The 18685-nt window shown below is 46.2% G+C and overlaps 1 protein-coding gene and 1 long non-coding RNA gene across 3 annotated transcripts in view; one reads left to right on the forward strand and one right to left on the reverse strand.

Annotated features, from left to right (window-relative positions):
* LOC138447951 (C-signal-like) overlaps positions 1-18685 on the reverse strand; it is a 298198-nt gene that overhangs the window by 195240 nt on the left and 84273 nt on the right. The gene's annotated exons all lie outside the window — the stretch shown is intronic.
* Positions 1-18685, forward strand: part of LOC138447956 (uncharacterized) — a 175657-nt gene that overhangs the window by 27028 nt on the left and 129944 nt on the right. The window contains exon 2 of the long non-coding RNA XR_011259974.1: positions 9031-9191. This is a non-coding gene — a long non-coding RNA (uncharacterized lncRNA). The remainder of the gene's footprint in view (positions 1-9030; positions 9192-18685) is intronic.

An 18685-nucleotide genomic window follows, 5' to 3' on the forward strand; every position in this document is an offset into this window, starting at 1 on the left:
GGGTTTTTTAATCAGGGGTTTGACGTGCGCCAATTTGAATGCGTCTGGAAAGGTACCGGAAGAGAGGGAAGCATTTATGATAGATCTTGCGTGTTCTCCTGCACAGGTGGAGGCAAAGATTTCTTTAAGGGTAGTGGCTGGGCATGGGTCCAATGGTGATCCGGATGGTTTGCGGGCAGATAGGAGTTTGAGAAACTGTTCTGTTGTTAATGGACTGAAGGAGTCGAACGTTGGTTGCGTGGAGGTTGTAGCTGATGGGTTGGGTGGTAAGGGCTGAGGATTGTCTAGTGGCTGTAAGAGTGCTAGTTTGGAGGTTAGAGTATTTGTCCTTTCTATAGCAGTGGAGTAGAAGTGGAGGGAGAGTGAGTCACAGAGTGATTGCGATGCGGTCGGGATGGTTGTGTTACAAGCTGGGTTGGTGAATTCGGAGATAATTTTGTGGAGTTCTTTACTTGGGTTTTTGCAGTTTAGGATTCGGGAGTTGTAGTGGGCCTTTTTTGTTTTCCGGATTTCGGCTTTGTACCGATACAGGTGTCGGGCTAAGGTGGTCTTGCTCTCATGGGTTTTCTCTTTATGCCATTTGCGTTCTAGGTGTTTGTATAGTCGTTTAGTGGTCTTCAGCTCAGGAGTGAACCATCTGGGGAAAGGGCCACGGCGGATTGATGGTTTGCAGGGGGGGGTGAGGCGCATCAGAGATGCGCTAAGCCATGAATCAAGGGCCTCAGGGGTGAGATGGTTGTTGAGAGGGCAGGATGGTGGTGGAGACTGGAGGAGAACCTCGGCTAGGTCTGGGGTGATTATTAGTTTCTTCCAGCATTTGCCTATATTCGGAGGTTCGGATACGAGTAGGGGGAGGGGTTCGGGTGAGTGGATGGTGAAAGAGAGAATGTAGTGATCAGACCAGATGATAGGGGTGGGCGGCATTAGCTGAATCAGGTTGTTGGAGCTAAAGATGGCATCGAGAGTGTGTCCTTTATAGTGGGTCGGTCCGTTTATGTGGGGTTGGAGGTTAATTGCATCTAATCCGTCAACCAGGGAGTATGTCATAGGGTTGGTGGGGATGTCGAGCCATATGTTGAAGTCTCCAAGAAGGGTGAGGTTGGGATGGTTTAGTTGGAGGGTGGCGATAGAGTCGCAAAGGTTATTTGCGAAGTGTCTATCGTAGCCTGGGGGCCTGTAGATTATTAGGAAGCTATGTGAGAGCGATGGTGAGAGGGATAGTTTAACAAGGAGAGATTCGCAGGATGGAATGGAGGGTTGGTTATTGATGATTGAGGCGCGGAAGAGAGATTTGAAGACGAATGCTAGCCCTCCTCCCCTGGACGGACGGTTCAGTGGGATGAGGGAGTAGTTGGGGGGAAAGGCTTCGTTGGCGATTGGGCCGAAGTCGTCAGAGAACCAGGTTTCAGTGATGAAAACTAGGTCTGGTTTGTCAGAGGTGAGGAGGTCAAAGATGGAGTGTCTGTTTTTTGCTATTGATCGGGCGTTAAATAGGATGCAGTTCACATCGGCAGTCAGGGATGATCTTGGTGGTGGGGGGGAGGGTGCAGTGGTGGAGAGTTTGGGGGGGGAGGGTAGGTTGGGTGATGATGGATGGGAATAGTGGGCGAGCAGAGAGATTGGCAGGCTTCGGGAGGGGTTGGGAGGCTGCGTGTGATAGGATGGTCGGGTTTTGGAAGGGGGATTTGAAAGAGGGATGTTGACGGTAAGGAGTTTCAGTTGCAGCTGATGAGAAATCGAGGGAGAGGGGTTTCAGGTGGGGGGAGGCCGCGGGGGGGAGGGGGGATTGCGGGATAGATGTGGTTGGTCGAGATAGGGGGGGCGAGGAGTGCTGTGAGATTGAGGGGGACCAGGAACGTTTCCTCTTTAGTTTCCTTGCTGCGACTGGTGTGTGGGAGAGAGTGGGGGGGTCGGAGGGTGAGTGGGAGGCAGCTTCGGTTCTTGCTAGGGCTAGCCGTGCAGTTTTTAGGGAGGGGAAGGGGTGAGGTCGAGTGGGGATGGTGGCAGGGGTATAAGGGGAGGGCGGGAGTTGGGTGGTTGCAGGGTGGGGTGTGTCAGGTATGATAGAGAGGGGAGCGGGTATGGGTAATGCTGGTGGGTCGGGGTGAGGTTCAGAGGATGAGTGGTCTTGGGGTGGGTGGCTCGCCATCGTGCCCCCCTTGCTTGGTGTTTGGAGAGGGGAAAAGCAGGGGGTGCGAGATAGGGTGGGGGGGTTTGGGTGCGGCGGGAGGGGACGGGAGACAGATCGGAGAGTGGGGGTGGTCCATGGGTGGTGTTTCTGACTGATTCTGGTGGAGTGGGTGCACTCATGATTGGTGCGAGTTTTAAGATTGGTTTAGGAGGGTTTTCTGATTGTAGTTCTAAGGTCGGTGATGACACGCTTTTAGGCACACTTCAGGGTTCAACTGCTCAAACCTGAGATCCTTCCTATAACATGGGATGTGATATCAACTCCTCCCCATTCCAATCCCGAGACCCCTCCCACACCATGAGATGTGATATCTTAGGCACACTTCAGGGTTCGACTGCTCAAGAAGGTATTAGATTTATTTGGTGCTTACTAGCTAGAGTTTTAAACAGAGATTATTTTAGTTTGTTGGGTACCTTTCTAGGTTCCTCTGTCGCCAGGGAGGATATTCGGACAGCTTCAAGATTTTGGGGAAATCTTGAAGCTTTTGATTGTCGAATTAGGCAGACAGATATGGTCCAGAACCTGCTTCATCAAGTAACTGAAACACCCCTACTCCTCTAATACCCCCATCTTGGTAGACACATGCAAGACCCAGACAGATCTCACCACAGCGAGAAGATGGGAAAGCGCTGGAATCTATACATGGGGTGACATGTTCGAAGAGGGTGTATTCAGAGAGTTTGAATCACTGCAGGACAATGAGGGGCTCTCCGGTGGCCAGTTCCTGTGGTACCACTAGCTCAAGCAAACCGCCAAGAAGTACTGGTGCAGTTGGCCAGAGGAACCTACCGCGAACCCCCTACTACAGGAGATGCATGACCTCACGGACGGCTGGAAACCAGTTTCTCGACTCTATAGTCGGTTGATGGACAAACCCAACCCCAAAAGTGCGACACTGAAGGAGAAGTGGGAAGCAGACCTTGAAATCACACTGAGGGACAAGGAATGGGAAAGGGTACTAGTCTACCCCAAAGAGGTGTCAAGAAACACCAGATTCAGACATATACAGCTAAACGTCTTATATAGGATGTACATGACCCCACAGAGGGTGGCCAGCTTCAATAGACAGACTTCGCCAAAATGTCCCTGGTGTGGAAACGACAAAGCAGATCTGATCCACATGTTTTGTACTTGCACCAAGTCGATGAAATTATGGTCCAGGGTAAAACAGACCTGCATAGACGCCGGGATAACTAGAAACGAATGGACCCCAAAAGAATGCCTACTTGGCGCTCACCCCAGACTTGTAAATACAAGCACGTAGTCAAGTTCATGGACATTGCATGCATTCTCACTATAGCTATGGCATGGAAATCACCGGGGGTCCAACGCATGAACGATGGATCAGGGATCTAGAGAGATGGACTGAAGCTGAAACTAGAGCCTGGTGGGACGGAGTCAACACAGGCGGGGACAATGTGATTGACACTCTTGATTCTTGAAAGGCCCTTCTGGGGACATACAATTCACCGCTGACCATAAGCCCTCCTGAGGAAACCACCCAAACTAACGCAGCTGAACTCAAGAACCACCCAGGCAATGGGAGCCCCCCGACATAGGTACCCTCCAACACCCGAACTATTAACCCATTACATCACCAGCCCGCACTGAAATCTGTGAACAATACTACATAGTAAGAAGACTGTTGTTGGTTAACCGTTCATTGTGTTATCATTTGTTAATTGTAATACCTGTGCACATTTGAATAAATGGCAATAAAATTTGTTACAAAAAAAATAGATGGCAAGTATTAAAAGTGTCAACCCTCTCATTATTTAGCAACTAATTTAACAGCCACCATAATGAACTTTTAGTAACAAGTAAAATCTTCCTCAACAAGGATAACATGTTCCATTTCGCGATTGCCGCTAAGGACAACAGACTCAATTCATAGAGAATTATGGGGGCTGGAACCTCCTTTGGAAGGCAAAAACACTTTTGCAGAAAGCACCCTCCAATAAGGGCCAATAAGATAAATCTATTAACGGGGATATCTCTGACCCATAAGTCAGGATGGGAATGACCTTTGCTTTGTAAGATTTAATCAGCGGAAGGGAAAGGAAGCAGCCATATTTACCATCAATAATGATGGCCTGCAAAGCTAATCCGACTCCTTTTTGTTTCAACGAGGCAATAAGGTTTGCATTACTAACTCCCCACTTAGAGAAACCACTGAACAGGTTATCATACCATGTTCTTTCCACAGAGGGGTGTCTGCTACCTTTTTTGTATGGAACTTGGGGTTGGTCATCCTAAATTACCTGGGGGAACCCAGATGTGGACACCTTGCTCACTGTACTCAGAGAGGCACAGCTCCACCTCACTGATGAGGCCCAACAAGGCTGAAACACGTGTCTGGAGCTGCTGTTGGTACTCTTGTTCTAAGGAGGTTTTCCTGGCATTTCGGTGCTGCACTGCCCTTGTGGGCGGGACAAAGACTGATATGCAAATGAATATTACTCCTTTGTGAAAAGTAGAGTGAGCACAAAGCAATGGCTGCAGACTCTCAAAGTGGGTAAAAACCACTGAACAGGTTATCATGCCATGTTCTTTCCAGAGAGGAGTGCCTGCTACCTTTTTTTTTGTAACATCCAAATATGTAAAGGAGTTTAAAACTTCAAGGTTAAGTTGATTTAAAAACCATGTAAAGGTAGCATATTTTTTTATCGTCCTTGAACTGAATGATTAGAATTTTTGTTTATTTATATTGCTAATTAAATTGTTCTCACGGTCATATTTTTGCAGGGCTAAGAGCTGCCTTTGCAAGCCGATGGGAGTTTGGTCTAATAAGGGCAGGTCATCGGCGTACAAAAGCCAGTTTATTGAATTGGCACCTAGATAAGAAGGAAAGATACAGACTTTAATGAGTGCAAGAAAACCATGTGTAACCTCACATTCCGCGCTCACTATCAAATAGGATAGAAAACCAGTTGTGTAAGACACGCCGAATGGCTTGGTTTATTCCAAAAACTGTACACGCAGTGTTACATGAAAGTACATTAAGTTTTTGGAGCACACAAAATTGGCAAATGTAACAAATGTATACTTTTGTGTCACGATATCCTAGTGTGTCAAAATGATTTTACTTAACAGCCTGTTTGTGCAAGTTATGTGAGGTGAACATATTTGCTTACCTTTATGAATAAACCAAGCCATTCGGCACGTCTTACACAACTGGTTTTCTATCCTATTTGATAGTGAGCGCGGAATGTGAGGTTACACATGGTTTTCTGGTTTAGTTTCAGGTGACGGAGAAAACACCTATTTTTCCTCACTACTGCAGCACACTTCCCCATTGTTCGTGCAACTGTACTTATGAGTGGTTGCGCAAATCCAGTATAAGGTTTCTCGCCCACAAGTCTTTAATGAGTTCAATACCAATGTCTGAAATAAACAAATTATAAAGAATGGGTGTCAATACGCAGCCCTGCTTAAGCCCCCTTTGCGTATCTATTGGAGTCGATAGAAGGCCATCACTATTTTGTCTTATTTTATTCAAGGTATTGGAATAAAGTGCGCAAATCATCTCAACCAGATGAGATGGACATCCCAACAGCCGCAATTTTCTCCAAAGTTGAAAACGATTGACACTGTCGAAAACCATCCCTTAAGGGAAATATGTCATAAGATTTAAAGTTAGAAACACTACATTATCCGTAACTAAATGGGAAAACCCTCTTGTGTTCCATGACAAAACACACAGGGGATTAATATGACAACGTTAAGGTAGTTAGGTATTGATTAAAGATTCTTTGTAGAGGGCTCTGGCTAGCCATGACCAACTTTCTCGATCAGACCCAGGATGAAGGTTCCCGCCTCCTCAGTGCACTTTTCTTTTAGAGGCTACATTGGTCAAACAAGTGACAAAGATACCAGAATTCCTGTGAGGCACATTATTTGATTTTTCCAGTGAGGTCTCAGAACTTGACGGGATTTCTGCCTGGATTGACATGGGTAGAACAGTTACCGTTGTCCCTTCATTTGACACACGGAAGGACTTATTAATGACAGTAGATGACTTGATGACCCCATTCACAGAGTAGGTCGAAATATTAAGTAAATCATCTGAAACTGCATCTTGTGTTGGCGAGTGAAACGCTGCTCTTCGATAACCAGCTCCACCTCTTCTTGGTGACTGGGATTTTTAAAAAGTATAGGTTTCTTGTACAATTGTTTGACATGCTTCCCTCTCTTTTGAGGTCTAGTTATATTGCACTGCGGAAGACTCATGGGAGTCAGGCGCGGTAAGGTTAAATTGTGCAAGAATGTCCTTGAGCCACAGGTGTTATTCTGCCCCACTAGCTTCTTATTTTTTTTACTTCCTCCTTAGTGGCTGCCACATTTGTTTTTCTTTGATGAAAAGATTGAGTAATTCATGTTATATTCCACGGAAGGCGTATGTGTCACAAGCGGTTGCTGCGTACTAACATGCTCAACCACACTGGCAGCTTGTATGTCCGACAACACCAATACAGTAGCATCAGGCGCACCCAAATTTTGTTGTACTGCGCCACTTAATGACCTAGGGCCTCATTACACGGAAGGCGGTGAGCCATGGCGCTATTAGCGCAATGGCTCATGCCGGTAAAATACTGGCACCGCCTTGGCGGAAAGGGGATTTACCGCCCCATTCCAAGGTTGGAGGGGCGGTAAATCCCCCTTCCGCCATTGCCCTTCCCCATTCCCATTTCTGCCTCATAGGGCTCTATGGGAATGGGGAAGGCGCTAATTACGGCACCGCAATTTTGCGGTGCCATAATTAGCTCCGAGGTCGCTTAGCGGGTTGGATTTTAACGCCTGCAAAAAGCAGGCGTTAAATCCCCCAACCCGCAAAGGGACCTCGTAGTAAGGCGGTAGGGATTTACCGGTAAATCCATAACGCCATCCGTGTAATGAGGCCCCTAGAAGCTGCTTGTCCTTCTGATTGCATAATTTGCATGGACATCTTAGGGCCATGATGAATCGAAGAGCCTTATCTGCCCTGGCAGGTTGTGAGCAAGCGGTCATATACCCTTCAAGAAAAGCCAGCTTCATATTTGTTACTGTAATCATTGACCTTTGGTCATTTAGATTAGCAATGATGTTTTCATAGAGGTGTACCAATGAATTTAGTACAAAGTTTAAAGCTGAAATGGTCGTCGTGCCAAAAGGCGGAATGCACTTCAAATCAGGGAGGCCTGGAGAAAATAGTAAGGGGGGGTCAGGGGGTGAATTGCCACTTGAACGCTCTTTCTCTGCTGAATTGTAAAGTAAACTAGGGGATTTATCCAAAGAGCGTTTCTGACCCTCAATTCCAACAGAGCCTTTCACAGGAGACACAGAGATGGGCAACTCGGACACCCCTGGCGAAAGATTTAAAAGAGCAACGTATGGAATTTCATTCGCTTCTCGCTGTATCAGAGAAGGATGCTGGTTCATGTTTATTATAACAGAAGATTCCACAACAGGTTTCCTGCCGAAAAAAGCAGTGATCTTAGCATAGGAGGGGCCCGTCAGAGTCACTAGATGAGCGTGGCTGTCCACCCCTCCCCTTTAGTGATAATTTGGGCTTAGAAGCACATGCTGCACAGGGCATCATAGAAGTACACGGAGCTGCCAGAGGGCACTCAGGGTTCACCGCAATTGAAGTTAGGCCAGGAGGGCCAGTTAAAGGGTCGGCTGCTTTGCTACGTAAATCATACGTTATTAGCATAGTAATAAGTGAGAACAGTTTTACTGATAAGCCTTGTCACGTAGAATGGCACGCGGCCAGCAGTTATGTGCAGTTGACTCCAGCGACTACACTTGTCCACGCACTTTCACGGGCACTTCGCACAGCAGTGGGTTTTTAGTGTTGGCTATTAGGTGGTGCTGAAAGTGCTACCTATAAAGCTGAAACTATTGGCATTAAAATAAGAGCTTTAACATAAAAGCTTAAAATAGGGGTTTTGATTGCAGGTTTGTAATGCTTTTGAATGCAGATGACATGTGAGGATGAATTTTTGTAGTTTGGCTATGTGTCCCACCCATTTAACGCCCATTGCTAAGTGAAATCTATAGGATTTTCCTCCCCTTCCCACCCATTTTTCCTCCAACCGCACCTCTTTTTGCACGCTTTGGTTGAATTGGTACTGTGTGGTGAATTTATCAGCCATTTGTACTTCCAAAATGGTGGCCGCCTTCTGTTAATGTTATTGAAAGGTTATTTAACTTGATTGATGCTTTAAAATATAATCACTGCAGAGTTCAATTTATGTTACACATTTTACAGTATTTTTTATTAAAAATAAACAGGGCGCTGTAATAGTTTGGTTTTGGTTTAAAATTCTCTGAAAACGTACATCTAGTGACCTGTGGGGGATTGGACAAGTGTTTTTCATGTAAGGAGCACCTAATTGGCTGTGCAGTTAGTGATGTAATTGGATGTGCAGTGTGTGTTTGTTTTCCTTTTTGAAGAGAGCTGAAAGTTGTGTTTTGTTTGCATTTCTTAATTTGTGTCAGCGAATTCATGCCGCCGGTGACATTGAATTTGTTTTACTAACGTTAGAATTATGTGCCGGTGGCGGATTAATGTTGGTAACCTGCCGCAGGCACCTATTTGCAAGGTTAGTCAAACACATGTAATGTCGGCGGCAGCTTGGCTTTCCTGATGCTGCCGACAACGACTTTGACTTTGTTTTAATAACATTGCAAATATGTGCCGGCAGTGGAATAATGTTGTTAACCGACCGCCGGCACATGTTTGCAATGTTAGTGAAACAAAATGAATGTCGGCTGCGGCTTGGCTGCCAATGCCTGTATAAATAGCACTTCCATATTCAATGTCGGAGAGCTGATTACACATCCATATCTCTTCCAAGTGCTTTGAGGAGATGAACTCTGCAGTGTGTTGTGTGTACTTAATGAAGAAGACACCCACAAGTGGCAGCCCCAATTTTCAAGCAGGAGCAGGAAAGAAATGTGTTGGATTAAAATCAGCGTGTAATCTCAGGAACCTCCAGTCCCCAAGGAAGAACATAAGGTGAGTAGGAATTCAATACAAAGGATCTCTTTGACTAGGTAATATCTCCTTGGATTCTGCATGATTAGTGAATTTATTTTCTATTTTAAGGTCATGCTCATACTAGTCTCACATTGCCATGTACCAGGGTAACTCTGATCACGGAGCCCGGCTTGTAAATGTTGGCATCCCATTTCTTCATCCAGCATCTGACACTGAAAGCTAGGAGGGCAACCAAGTCCCAAAACTTTTCCACAACATGATATACTGTTAATTGCAACATGATGCAAGGACCACAGCACAACAAGAGGCATTGGGTGCAATTCATGCTCCAAAATATGCGCCATTCGCAATTCTTCAGAAATGTTTTTCACAAATATGTTTTTACAGTGAAAAGAGAGATGCACTGTGGTGTAAATGCTGTCCATAAAGTTAGAGAATTACTGTTGTTTTGACAACTTTTATGCAGTAACCAAATGTTATATGTGCAAATTGTAGAATTCATCAGCTCTTAAAACCATATGGAAGACATATTCCGGTGGCATCATAAAAAGAAATGTTTGGTTGGTTCAATAACATGAATCAAAACTTTACCTTCTTGGAGTTTTATTAGTTTCAGTTTGAAGGTTTTAGGAAAGATTTCCCTTAGGTGCAAATTTCCCTATGCACCCCCCCCCAAACTTTTTGCTTTTGTTTGGCTTACCTAACATCACTTTTTCCAGTGGAGCATACCCTTCAGCTTCACTCCTCTGGGCTTTTGCTCATTTATTATGGGGAAACTGACACGTCCTTCTGGCTGTCAGTACTGGGAAACTATCTTTCCCTTAGTCTTTGACTATGTTGTCATTTCTTGGTAACTTTTTATCTATGTACCAAGTACCTTACAGTCCCGTTCATAGGGGTCCTTTTGTCTTATGGCCCTAGCCAACCTATAAGGATTTTTGGGTGTTTGTACAAGTGTGCCTAGGACGAACTGGTGGCAGCAGTTTACTTTTATTTTTACTTCTTTTTGATGGACCATATCGCGTTTACCGCGTTTGGTCCAAGACTGTGGCCAGAGCCGAAAATGGCCATGCCACAAAGTCTTTTGTTTTGTCCTTTGGTCATTTTGTCCCTTTGTCTTCTTCCAGGTCGAGAGACCCGGGTATTCCCTATTTGGGCATGCAGCCTCCTGTGAAAAACGCCTCTTTCGCGGGCTCCTGCATGTCACTTGTGCTAGTGCCCAGGAAGAGGGTTGGGACTGTCTGGTCCCAATCCACACTACTGGTGCCAGTATGGCTGGTATGCCTGAATGACTGGAACCACTGTGGGCCACGATTGGCCCATGCCTGGCATGCATGCAGGAGAGCAGATCATCTATTGGCTATCCCAGATTTGAGCGCAAAGTGAATCTTGGATAAGAGAAAGGGGTCTGCATCCATTCCAGGTCGATCAACTGAAGTAAGTTCACACCGAACTACAGAAGGAGCCAAGTATCCTGAAATGAAGAGCAGACCCATGGAACCGCAGGAAGATTGGGCACTCATTGTCCTAGCTCCTCTGGGATGCGATTTATGAGAGTGCATTTGCGGTCTCTGTGTTGCCCCGCTGTGGTGACGGTTGCTGTAAGTTCCTGCAGACCTGCCCCCTTGTGTCCTGTGTCCTAAGACATGCTGCATTGGAACTGTCTTTCTTTCTTGTTCGAGAGCAGAGAAAAGGCTACTGTCCCATTACGGACGATTGTCCCATCCCGCAGCCGCTCAGAGCCGGAGCGACGTGTAACTGCAGGGGTTAAACATGCGACCTGGACTAGACTGACAAAGTTTAACCCAGACTGTGTCGAAGGTCGGTGAGTACTTGCATCACTTACCGGTGGGCCACCTGGCACATCCACTTGTTTTTACGCACGAGAATCCCTGAAAAGATACTCATCTTAGCTGGGCTAGCCTGCACTCTCCAGCTATTCCCGAACTCTGAAAGTCACTCTAACTGCAAGGGCAGACCCTCCTCGAATATTAGGGCTTTATTCTTAATCACCTCAACCCCCTTGCTGAACTGCTCCAGCTCCTTGAAGAGGACCCGCTTTCGCTCTTACGCACAACCGTGCGTTGTTAATGCACTGCTGTACTTTTGAGCACAAGGCTCCCCACTTCGTAGGGCTGGACTGCATAAGCTAGGGATCAAATGTGAAGAACTGCCTAATGTGCAAATTATGTTTTACTTATCTCTTATGTTGCAGGTTCTGTTATCCCCCGTTATCCGCATTAGGCTAAACGCATTTTGCTTATATGTTGCATAGTGAATAGCATGTGTGGTAACTGTTTTATTATTACTGTGGTTTATTTGTGTTTAGGTATAAAGGCCTATCATAAATGTATTTTTGACATACACTTGTCTAAGAGTATTCTGTGGAGTTTCACTGTTTTGCTCATTGTGGGCTTCTGATCACTCTCACCCCTCCTGAGACTTAGGGCCTCATTACACGGATGGCGGTAAGGATTTACCGGTACCAGTATTTTACCGGTACCGGTAAATCCTTACCGCCTTACTACGAGGTCCCTTTGCGGGTTGGCGGTGCCGGTATTTTACCGGCATGAACCATGGCGCTAATAGCGCCATGGTTCTCCGCCATCGGTGTAATGAGGCCCTTAGTCTTGACTGCCTGCCAAGCTATCGTAGATTGGTGTGGTTTGTTCAGAAGGTTCCCCTGTTCCACTAAACTAGGTCGGCCTCCTAAACTTCTGCCCACCAGGTCAGAGTTTAGAAATCCATCTTAACAGAAGGGTAGCACCAGACTTATGCTCATGGATAATATGGATTGGGGTCATATTTTCATGAATCATATTTCTTTCAGGGTAGGTTATGGCCTGTGCAATGCACCGATCATTAGTGCCTTCCTCTCTGTTTACAGGATGTCACCTCTCCTACAACCCTCATGCAACATGATGTGGTTACTCTATATCTTTTTTTTCGTTTGGGCTATTGCATTAGAGTACCAATGGCGAGGAATGGCATATGCAAAGGAACATAAAGCTTGTAGTTTTGTGGGGGTTATTTACCCACTCATTGACTACCCATAACCATATTAATCCCTATAGCCATTCCCACCCAGTTCCTGACACTCCCCGTACAATATACCCCCTCAAGGGAACTCTTTGAGCTCGCTTTTATAAAGCATTACCTTCAAACTTTCCACTCAAAGTGCCACCAGTGTTTTTTCAAAGCAACCGTCTTAGAATTAATGGGGGTCATTACGACCCAGGCGTTAACCATGGCGCTATTAGCGCCATGGTTGACGCCGGTATTTTTACGATTGCGCCATGGTGGATGGCGGAATTACCGCCCCATTCCAAGGTTGGCGGGGCGGTAATTCCCCATTCACCATTGGCCCTTCCCCATTCTCATTTTTTCCCCAATAGGGCTCAATGGAAATGGGGAAGGCGGCAATTACGGTATCGCAAATTGCGTTACCGTAATTACCTCGAAAGTCCCTTTGCGGCTTCCTTCCTTAACGGCTGGTAAAACCAACTTAATCCAAACTTAAATGCCCAGGCACTTGCACAATCTTGCAGCTGGTACCATCAATGGCCATTTAATACCACTACAGCAGGGCCTGGCAAGTGCCTTTCCTATGCCTAAGCAAACGCCACTACTGTTCGCATTTCCAATGCTTGTTTGAGATAGTGCTGCTGTAGAATGGGTCCTCTAAGAAACAGCTCACAGAAAGCAAAGGCCCGTGCTTGGTGTGGACTGCACTCACCACACACCTCTCCAAGAAACTGAACAAGTGGGTGCTTTATTTAAAGGATGCAGAGAAGACCACCTGAGATCTTAATTTTAAAGGGTTACATCAGAGTTGGGGATCAATCAGTTACAAGTTCTGTAACTGTTACTGAAGCTCCTCTTTTAGCAACGCTCGCCTCCCTAGTCAGGGGCACTACATATAGTTATGGCAGCTGGGGGTGCTCATCCGAGGGCACCAGTAAGAATAGGCAACACCCATTGACTTCAGGGATGGGCGCAGTGTTATTTTCTATGAGTCCTTACACTCTGGGACAAAGGGGGTATTAACCCCACAGGACCCTATGGCTGAGAGGTGTATATTTTGCTGGCAGCACGGTGTTACAAAGAAGATCCTCAGACACTTGGGTAAGTTACAAGTAGGACCCTTTATTCCAGTTATTCTTGAGTTCTTAGATTACATGAGAGGAACCCACTGGCTCCCACCACCCAGGCTACATCTTCCAACTGCCTGGGTTGAATTTGTACAGAATCACAGGGGATCTTTGGGTATTACAGATGGTGCAGGGTTCGGGCAAAGTATCCAAGACAAACTACTAGTTATTTATCAAGAAATCCATTATTTGTTAAACACATAAAGAATATTGCTGACTTTGCTTTCTCCCTCCGGTTTTTTTTGTAATCTTTTCATTCAAAGGAAAATGTATACGGGATTCAGAGCAGGTATCAATCAAAGGGATATCAAAGGTTTCTAGCCTACAGGCATGTCAAGAAGGAAACCCTTGAGTTATTGCAGGAAGTCCTGGAGCCGGGCACTTGGATGATCCACTTGAAACGCAAGGATGCATACCCATCAGTCAGCATCTTTCCTCCTCCCCCTTGTCGGTTCCTTCAGCTTGCCTGGAGCAGAACCATTTTCAATTTTGCTTGTCTTCCCTTCCGCCCCTCAGTGTTTCACAAAACAGATTAAGACGATGGTGGCAACCTTCCAGAGTCAAAGGATTTGATTATTGATTTACTTGGAATACTTCTGATCGATGCCCAGTCATGGAGCTGGCCGGTGGCCACCCAGAGGAAACCCTCACTCTCCTACAGAACTGGGTCTTGTTGTAATTCAGGACCAATCAGACATCACTCCATCACCAGCAGAAGACCTTGACGGTGCTCCGCATCAATGCAGCAACATCCTCCACGCATCTGCTGCACTGCAAACGGTGGCCATAAAAAGAAAGTCTATTTTTGTCCTGAACTACTTACTACTTTCCAGTCAACATTTTGCCTGAATCCTCATCATTTCAGGTGCTCTTTCTGGGTCCTCTTCATTAACATTCTGCGACAGGGCAGGACGTATGCAAGACAAAGGGGGAGATCCGCTAGTCGCTCCCCCATATAGAAGGATGCAACAGGAAAGCCATTTCCAGTTCTTCTGCAGTCTCCTGTTAGAGTCCGATGCCAGCTTGGAAAGCCAGGTGTGGAGAAACCTTGACTGAAAATGTGCCGTATGTACAAAAGTGGAAGCCAATGGCAGGGATTGTTGGTGTGTGCAAGAATAACACCAGAGACTATGCATGATCTCCAGGTGAAGCAATTGATAGAAAGGTCAGCAGACTAGATGCGCCTGGTGTGGTTGTTGTGACTTTCTTTGCATGCTTTTAGGGGCTGGCCTTAGGCCAGGGTAGCTTTGGCGTCCGCCAAGGGCGTGAGCTGCTCATGCTTTCCCTCTCTCCCATGACTTTGGTTATATTTTCAGGGCCTGACAGCCTGTGTGCTAGGTCCTCATGCTTTGCATTTTCCCCTGGTCATCATTAGAGGGTGGAGGCACAATTCAATGGAGTGAAGCTGCCAGCGCCAATAGCTTTCTGCTGCAATAGAAGCTGGGAGCAAGTCTTGCATGTGCCGTCCCATTTTCATTTTTTCAAAAGCAGCTGTTCTTCATCTTTGTAGATATCTGGAAGCATGTTTTCTTGTAACCAGTTTGTTACCTTCGCAAATCTTTATAACAGTGTCTTTCCTTACTTGCATTTGAGACTGCATTTGGTAGAATAACCAAGATGCAGTATTAATGTTTTGATTACACCTTTTTTTTCCTGCACTCCCTTTTGAAGATATGCATTCTATCCTGTGTCGGTGGTTCTATAAATCTATTTGACATGGCAATTCACATTGGGGATTGATTTGCTTTTCTTTCGACAATTCATATTTGTGTCAAATTGTTGCAGGCACAGGCATACAATATGGCTTTCATGCCCGGCCAGGAGGGTGGACATGGTCTGTAACGGCCCGTGCGAGCTCCTCAGCTTGGACTGTGGGCCGGTAAAGGCTATGTCCGCCCTCCTGGCAGGGCATGAAAGCTATTCAAACCCCTGGGGTTCGTCCGGGGTGTAAATGTATTTCACAGTTTTTCATCGCGAGATCCGTGCTACCAGCACAGCCGACCTGCAGATGAAAAATGGGGGGGGAAAGATGGCTGCTGCCATATGGAAAAGGGACTAAGTCCCTTTTCCATGTCTATGGTGACAGCCAGACAGGAGGAGTGCTGGGACCGGAGCGCAATGCTCCAGCCCCGCAGGTAAGTGGAGAGGGTGGGGAATTAAGTCATTTTGAGTAGTGGGGGCAGAGATACTCCCTGTTATCTCCCCACATTGAAAGAAAGAAAAAGGCGCCACACGGGGAAGGGCCTCGAGTGGCTGGGACAGTGGGCAGGAATTGTGTATTTCCATCCACATTGGGCAAATTTGGAATCAAAACTGCTGTATTCCCCACATTAGCAAAACTGTGATCCTGATCATATTGCTTCTCTGTCAGGGATGGACTGGGAACCAAAAGAGGCCCTGGAAATAATTTTCAAAGTGGCCCCATATTATACATTTTCAGCAAGCCCAAACCTTTTCCTAGGAGTACATTTCGAAATCAAACAGGTTACCACACAAAAGAGGCACAGAGCACAGAAGCCTACCGGGAAATCTCCAGAGTTCGCTATAGGTGAGTCCATCCCTGCTCTCTGTGGCCCTGTCCTCTTAAATGTGAACATTGGGAAAGCATTAAACTGTGAGTTGGGGGCAGATCTATCTCCTCGGCTGGGGCCTCCCTGTGGAACAGCCTTTCTGCCTCTCTCAAACTTGAGCAGAACCACCTCCGGTTCCGGAAGCAACTCAAGACCTTCCTTTTCGCTTCCTCTTTCTCTCTTCCTCTCCCCTGCTGATCCATCTGACTGCTCCACGCACTGGTCACGGTTTGAACTCGGGATCAGGTTCCTGCATGTCCAGTTGCCCTTGCACTACCTCTAGGCTCCCCAGCACTTAAGGGTCTGTATCTGCAACCCTACAGTCCCTTCTCTCTGCACTTATGAGACACCCGCTGGCTGCACTTGTGAGTTAACTGCACTTCCCCCTTCCGCTCCCCCCTGGCACTTCTCCCGTCCCTCTTCTCCGGACTTGCGCAATCTGAATGACACAAGGCCTAGTAAGATAGTTATTTGTCCCTCCCTTGTTTCCCCCTCCTTGTCTTGTCATGCTTAGAAGCACTTGTGTACGGGCACGTTATAAATGCCACATCATATCATATCACATCATATCAGCGTGGGAACTGCTTCATACAAACTAAAGAGGCACTGGCAAAGCCGATTGTTTTGGCTTGGTTATAGGCATTGTAAAACGGGTACATGAGGAGTGAGGGCATGAGGGGGAGTGAGGAGTGATAGAAAGAGGGAGCAAGGGTAACAGGGATGGTGAGGGACAAAGGGGTGGTGAGCAGGCTTGGACTGGCCTATCGGGCAATAGGGCAATGTCTGAACCAAAAACACAAAATGCTGGTGTGGGCCACTTTTTTGGGCAACGTGAGCCAGTTTGATGAGTTACTTCACTATGCAGCTAGTAATTATGACCTGTGCTGCTGAATATATATATCTTTAAAATGCACAATTCACATCGAATTTTATCAAATAACTCCCCTTGAGCACTATTCAAACAGTCTGTCACAAAAGGAATGAATTGCCATTTGCAACTGTGTGCCACTTTTTCATTCATGCCCGAGACAATTTTATGCACCAGTCCGACCCTGTTGGTGAGGGAAAAGAGGTTGGGGAGAAGCAAGTGAAAGAGGAGTGTTGGTTAGTGAGCGAAAGAGTGGACGCTGCATGGCACTGCCTGCAAATGCACGGACAAGGAGCTGGAGGGTGGTGCAGTGCAAATGATTGGACAGAAATCACCACTGAAACTTCACTCTTAGCCTTTCCGTAGATGTATAAAATATATGCCAGCGACTGGAACCACTAGAAACCATTTGGAAAGAATCACGTGGATTCTTCATCAGGGCACCACGGCTTCAGGTAAACAACCTGAGGCAGCAAAGATCGGTTGCGGCGACGGCAGGCTATCCCAAGTGGTGGTATGCCAGCTGTGAGTAGCTCCTGCTAGTGAAACTTGCAAATGGCGTCTAGGAAACGGTGTCCACTGGCTACAGCTGCAACATGGACTGCAATATTGGCCTTCACACGATACACAAAAGCACCCCTAAACCTTTCTCGATAGCAATTCCGAAGATGTACAGAGACACAGGAGAAATCCTTTGGAAATAGTCACCTGCAGTGTACCCCAGGGCACTGGCTTCGGCTGGAAAAAACGAGACAGGCGAGGCTAATTGCAGGAAAGGTGGAATATAAGATCTGGCTTCTACTGCATCCAGTTGCTGACATATACTTTATTCAACAATCAAGTATCCTATATGAACAGAGGACAGCAAATAGGCACACAGTTTAAACACCATCACAAAACAATTGTGTGCAATTCGTCAGTTTCACACTGGTCATAAATGCTTTCTCAGTGCACCTGTATTTTAATGTTTTTTTTTAACTTAAGTTTAGCTTGTGAACATCTTTTGCAGTTGTCTTCCTGTTTTAATAAATGCTCTTGTTTGGGCCTTGCTGTTTTGTTTTTGTATACAATGCAGCATAGTGAGGCCATGGCAGTCAAACCATGGTTTGCCATGTTGTTTGTTTGTTTATTGATTTATATGGCGCACCAAACCCAAAGGTATCTGGGCGCATTACCAGAAACTTACAGGAATACTTTAGGCATAGTTGCAATAGTTACAGTTATTTTACAAAATAATACAGTGAGTATGTACCTGAAAAATGCAGGATAGGTCAATAAGGGTACAGATGAGAATCACACCTTTAACAGTCCGAGGCAAAGGTTACAGTGCCAGGGAGGTCATGTATCAACGATCGAGCATGGTTTGGACTATCCTGTGTGTGTCAGAGTTCCTTAGCTAAGAGCCAACTTATGGTATTTCACCTAAGGTTAGAGAATGGTTGGTCCGCTCTTAGAGAGGGAGGGAGGGTGTTCCAGAACTGCGCAGCCATGACAGGGAAGCTGCTCCCCCTGCTTTTTTAATTTGAATCTAGGAACAACCAGGCAGAATGAATTGACTGACCAAGTGGGGCGTGACAAGGGTTTTTTACAATTCTCTCTGTGAGGTAAAGTGGGGCAGCATTATTGAGACATTTGTGGGTTAGAGAGACAGTTTTGAGCAGGATTCTGTCATTGATGGAAAGCCATTTGTTCTGTTTCCTCAGTCCCAAAATGGGCTATCTCCTGGGTATGCCAAGTGCAGGTGTAGGTGACACCCAGATGATCCAGGTCGTCGAATAATGGCTTCATAAATATGTTGTACATTGTTGGTGAAACACAGGAGCCTTGTGGCACACTGCAAGTTATTGGGATGAGGTCAGCAGCTGCTGAAGGAGAGAAGAATCTCATGGTCCTATTATTCAGAAAGGATTTGATACAAGCAAT

Source organism: Ambystoma mexicanum, chromosome 1p, assembly GCF_040938575.1.
Source record: "Ambystoma mexicanum isolate Mex_15411 chromosome 1p, UKY_AmexF1_1, whole genome shotgun sequence".
Taxonomy (NCBI): Eukaryota; Metazoa; Chordata; class Amphibia; order Caudata; family Ambystomatidae; genus Ambystoma; species Ambystoma mexicanum.